Source organism: Oncorhynchus keta, chromosome 29 (assembly GCF_023373465.1).
Source record: "Oncorhynchus keta strain PuntledgeMale-10-30-2019 chromosome 29, Oket_V2, whole genome shotgun sequence".
NCBI classification, from domain to species: Eukaryota; Metazoa; Chordata; class Actinopteri; order Salmoniformes; family Salmonidae; genus Oncorhynchus; species Oncorhynchus keta.
The window spans coordinates 25,708,026-25,714,025 of record NC_068449.1 but is presented as its reverse complement, the minus strand read 5'-3'; the positions used below and the strand labels follow the sequence as shown (position 1 = coordinate 25,714,025).

General features: G+C 41.1%; 1 protein-coding gene across 1 annotated transcript in view; it reads left to right on the top strand.

Annotated features, from left to right (window-relative positions):
- The first annotated feature begins 1,134 nt into the window (after positions 1-1,134).
- LOC118362594 (transcription factor IIIB 90 kDa subunit-like) overlaps positions 1,135-6,000 on the top strand; it is a 50,079-nt gene continuing 45,213 nt past the window's right edge. Inside the window, exons 1-2 of the mRNA XM_052486326.1 lie at positions 1,135-1,943; positions 2,045-2,244. The gene's annotated coding sequence lies outside the window, so the exon portion shown is untranslated. The remainder of the gene's footprint in view (positions 1,944-2,044; positions 2,245-6,000) is intronic.

The following is a 6,000-nucleotide window of genomic DNA, read 5'->3' as shown; positions in this document are numbered from 1 at the left end:
TCGAGCAAACTTTCTTCCTAATCTGACTTTTGAATATTGTTCTACTGACCTTTCTTTGGAGGGCATATAAATGCTGGCCCTTGGGCTTAGAGTGCCATCTCTTCTGCCACACGTCTATCAAAATGGCTCTCATCTTACATTTGGCCTCACCTTATTAATATCAATCATATCTCATTTCAAAGCTCTTTTGGTTATCTGGTCTACAATTTAATCCCCTTTGGAACCATTTCCTTGTTTGACCGTTAGGTTTTATGGGTATTATGACTCATTCTGCGCTACTCGATTGCATAGTTTGTTTTTGTTTTAAGAACTAGAAGCATAGAAATTGCATACATAGAACAGACCGCTTCTTAGATTTGCTTTCAATGAGAATGACACTTCTATAACTCAAATTTCTATGGTGAAATTGGTCTCTTACTCAAAAAGTTACACATTGCAGCTTCAAGTGTACAGATCTATTTTGGATCTCTTTTTTTAACGCTTTCAGTCAATGCGATTAATCACGATAAAAAAACTCGGGGCGGCAGGGTAGCCTAGTGGTAAGAACGTTGGACTAGTAACCGGAAGGTTGCAAGTTCAAACCCCCGAGCTGACAAGGTACAAATCTGTCGTTCTGCCCCTGAACAGGCAGTTAACCCACTGTTCTTAGGCCGTCATTGAAATTGATTTGTTCTTAACTGACTTTTAAAAAATCTGACAGACTCTGCCTGTCACAAGACAATGATTTAGGGTCATGTCTCTTTAAAATGTCAGAACGTTGACGTAGTTCGTACCTTGGACAGGGGTCGCTATCATGTGTAGCTAAACGGGGCGTTTGTAGTCTGATACATGTTTTAAATTTGAGCATAATGAGTGTTGTTTTTTTAATATATACTGGGTCAACAAATATAATTGAATATCACGTATAAGGTAGGAACTAAATTATCTCATGACATTTCTCTAATAAAAGGATAGAGAATTATAAACGCTGGGGCATATCACCCGCAAGTTATCCATTTCTCAAGTATGAAAACGCACCTGTTAGCGATGTGGATTGATCAATATTTGTATGGTATTTCACTGGCTAGTTTCATAGGCGGAAATCCCAGGGGGGCGGGGGGGACACGACGCCCCCATCCTGGGAAAAGTATGATTTGTCCCTCCCCAATATATCACTGTAAACATAACTATGTAATTTCAATAATATTAATAATACGCAATGAAAGCACTTGTGCTGATTAGAGACACTTAATAGCGCGTTTTTGAGTTTCAAAAGATTACGACCCCCCCGCCCTTTGCCTCACAATGGTTTGATCCACTGCCAGTTCTTTAGCTGGCAATGTAGTAGAGGGTTCGTATCTACTGTCTGAAAGGCACTCAATGTACGTAACTGACGTGAGGATAATCAAGTCAATCGCGCCATATCAATGTTGTTGTTTTTTATGTTTGCAGGGTTCACACACACACTAGCTGAATTTGCAGAGCAAGCGCGCAAACTAAAGCAAACATTAACTATCAAGCTAGCTAGTACCTATTCCATTTATGTGTTGTCGTCAAAGATGGAATCTTTGCTATCGTCAGTTGATTCCAAGATCAGCATGCAGCTGTAGAACTACACTCTCTTCTACCATTGTCTTAAATATATTTAATGCTCTCGCTGCAAAAGCTAAATTGTCGCTAGTGAACTTTTAATTATTGTTATTTTTTATTTAACCTTTATTTAACCAGGTAGCAAAGATTATAGCAAACACCACAGAAACGAAATTGGTGCTCGCTAAGCTTTACAAATTCAGCTATAGTTGGGAGTCAGCCAATATGAAACAAACTATATTAAAATTACAAAAGGTTGCAGCATATGTTGTGTAAATGTGTGTGTGCAGCTAGCCAGCCAGCCAGGTAGAAAAATGTCAGAAAAAAGTAAAAAGACGGACATCAGAGTATCTTTCAGTACACTAAAACGCAAAGTAAGAACTCTAGTAGCCTAATATCTCAAAGACTAGTTGATAAAATGTTAAGAAGAAATAAGTGAAATGCTAATGGAAATGTTTCACAATGATGTCATTAGGCAGAGCAGGCAACAGATGGCACACAGACAGCAGAGCTGGGGACAGATGGCACACAGACAGCAGAGCTGGGGACAGATGGCACACAGACAGCAGAGCTGGGGACAGATGGCACACAGACAGCAAAGCTGGGGACAGATGGCACACAGACAGCAGAGCTGGGGACAGATGGCACACAGACAGCAGAGACAGGGAGTCTCAGGTAAGTTTGTTGAGTCTTTGTTTGGCAACATTATGAAAGGTTCTCCATTTTTTAAACTTGAAAGTAGGGACATAATTGGAAAATGCCATGGATACCCCCACTCTCAACTTAAACTGGTGACTAAACTAAGATTTGTTTAAGACAATGGTATTGTTGTTGTGATTAATTGTGTAGTTTTGGGTACCGGTAGTTAGGAATACGGCAAACACCTTATTTATTTTCTAGGAGACAGACTGTGAGGTAGTGAGGGTGGTGAAAGGGAACGAGCCACGGAGAGCGACTTCAGAGGACAGTGTCACAGCCACGGCAGGACCAGGTGTCAACATTGTTGCCAGCTGCACCAGTATAGGGGACAGTGGCACAGCATTGTCCAGTTACCTCAGTGATGGCACAAAACCATATCAGCCACAATTTATAGAACCGCAAACTCTTGCCAACAGAGTTTTTGGCGTTTCAAGAGAGATGGTTTGGTGATTTCCCCTGGCTACATTTTAATCTATCAATAAAAGGAGTGTTGTGTTTTCACTGTAGCCAAGGGTTTTCAAGCCAGCCATCTTTTGGCCAAAGAGCAGATGCTGCCTTCATTAGCGCAGGATTTAGGAACTGGAGAAAAGCCATTGAAAAATTCACAGCACATCAAAACTGCCAAACCCACTGCCACTTTGTAACTGTAACAGCACACCAGCTAAATCCAATCAGTGTCCAGTTATCCAGAGCTTGGGGTAAACAGCAGGAAGACCTAAGGCATTGCTTGATGAAAATTGTTAGTTCGGTGCTGCATGTAGTAAGACAGGGACAAGTCTTTAGAGGCCACACGGATGACAGTGGGAATTTATACCAGCTTTTGAAACTTAGGGCAGAAGAGGATGACCCCATTTTACTGAAGTGGTTAACAGAGCGTACCACAATGTACACAGGCCCCAAAGCACAGAATAAAATTCTGAACATCATGGTCGTTCGAGGCATTGCAGCTGAGATCAGGTCTCTTCCGATTGTACAATTTTAATTAATTGTTGATGGTACTCAAGATGTCTCTGGTGCTGAACAGAAGAGTGTCTGTCTGCGTTATGTAGACCATGACCTTGTCCCTGTGGAAACTGATGTGTTGTTGAGGCTCAATTTGCCCATGTCTGGCTTACGTGGGCAGAGTTACGATGGTGCCTCAAACATGGCAGGAAAATATACAGGTGCACAGGCAATCGTGAGGAGGCAGCAGCCATTAGCCCTCTATATCCATTGTGGAGCACACTGTAAATCTGATTACACAGGCTGGCTGCTCAGCCTCCCCACTGATCCGGAATTCCCTTTCCTGGGTCCATCAGTTAGGTGCCCTCTATGGCCAGCCTCTGCTGTTCTTGGAGAGCTTGAATGTCTAAACATTTCACTGCAGAATAAAACTCAGACTGTCTCTGGTATGCAGGCTGCAGTCTAGTGTGTGCGGTCATCTCTTAGGGGCACAAGAAATGACGAAAGCTACCTTGCGCTGTATGAGAAAGCAACAACATTGATTGACTCTATTGAATCCATTGAGACGCACTCAAGACGATTTGCTGGCAAACCAGTGGATCACTATAGGGCAGAATTATTTTAAATGTTGGATGGTGTGGAGGTTCAGTTTGGCGACCGTTTTGACCAGGACAGTCTAAACGTCCTGCAAAAGTTGGAAAGAGCGCTTCTCACGGGGGAGTTGGATGATTCTCTAGATCAGTACCCAGAACTGAACATAGATTCTCTTTCAGTGCAGATCCCTCTCTTTCACAACAAATATCCCTGTAGCAGCAGGCGAGAGGCAGCAGAGGTCCTCAGGAGGCTTCCAGTGGAGATGCAGGGGTTGTTTGACCAAGTTGAGGTGCTGATCAGAATTTTGTTTGTGGTGCCAGTTCTTCATGTGAGGCTGAGAGGAGTTTCAGTGCACTCCGCAGGTTAAAGACTTGGCTACGGGCTAGCATGGGCCAAGAGATACTGAACGGCGTAGTTGTCTGTAATGTACATAAAGACAGACTGGACAGTCTCAAGAGGGAAAATATCTGCCAGCAATTTGTTGGATCCATTGAAACCTGAAAACATATGTTCTGTTCTTTTGTTCAGTAGTGTGTATAGCAGTGGTTCTCAACCTTTTTTGGGTACTGGAACCACTGCATATTTTGAGACAAGGCAGGCAAGGTTTTGAGCGGTCCTCAGGGACCTCCACCCCCACTATATTATATGTAAACTTACTGGAAACCTTGTGGTACTGAATACATTCATTACACTTGTTTTATTTCACGGACCCCTTGCAATTAGTCCATGGACCCCTGTTTGAGAACTTCTGGTATAATTGATATTTCTTCTTTTGTTTAGTAGTTTTCAGTTTTTAGTACATGACTACACTTACAAATGATTTATTTCATGTTATTTTATTTAAAATTGCAAACATTGTGCGACATACTTGTCCATAGCTGCTGTTTGAAGAGTTGAGACACTGACTGAAGGATATTTTGGTTGATTTGTTTGGGTTTTTCATTGAAGTACTTATTTTGCTTTTAGAACTGTACTTATTTTAAGGTTTTTGTTATTGTAAAGATATTGTAGTAGACTCAGGCCAGTGGCACATATTTAATGACTATATAAATGTATCTGAAAAAGTCAATTCAATACGGAGACCAACTTTGTGGTTCTCAATGAAGATTCTTTTAGATGTGATCACACACCATGTTGTATTTATGAAAACTACACCCATACAGTGTACAGTACCACTGCCACCTACTGGCCTTTCTTGGTATTGCTGGTTGTAAGTAAAAAATACCTGCATACATACTGGACTGATAAGGAGCACTGCTATAACTATTATTAGTAGTAGTATTATAATGATTTAAACATTTGAACAAGTTGGGACAACCCTTCAGTTAACTACTGTACCTATCAATTATCCAGTTGTAGGAATTATGGTTCCCCAATATACATTTAACATATTACAACGTATCCTGTACATGACCATATGATCATTTATCACTCCAGTGTTAATCTGCAAAATTGTAATTATTCGCCTACCTCCTCATGCCTTTTGCACACAATGTATATAGACTCTCTTTTTTTCTACTGTGTTATTGACTTGTTTATTGTTTACTCCATGTGTAACTCTGTGTTGTCTGTTCACACTGCTATGCTTTATCTTGGCCAGGTCGCAGTTGTAAATGAGAACTTGTTCTCAACTAGCCTCAACTAGCCTATCTGGTTAAATAAAGGTGAAAAAAAAAATAGAAAAGGCTATATGTTACATCACTACTTTTGGTGTCCCTCTAAGGAATTGCTCTTGAGAAAATTTAATGTAATTGACCCCTCCAAGGTTAATATCAGAATTTCGCTCCTGGTGACAGTAAATAATGTGCGGTTTAGAACCCAAATAACAGTACATTTGGGTGAGATACATTCTTCAAGACACTACAAAACATTTAAATAGATATAGAAGGCTTGGGAATGCTCATAAGAAGCTGATTCGCTGGCTTGGAATTCTGCTCTGGGAAACTTGCTAGTCACCTCCTACTAGATCACATCGCGGTCAGCATCACCTCTGTATTGCTATTGGATTTGGCTGGTGCGTATTCATTATCCAGTATTTTCTCAACAATTCATCACCACACTATGGAAACCATGGTTACCCATTAGCTTACACAGGCAAGCTAACTTAGTTAATGGAGTCTAGCAACCTTACTGCCAGACAAGTTCCAACTCTCACTTCAGATGAAGGGTTGTGTGTTTATACAGCAGCTAGCTGCC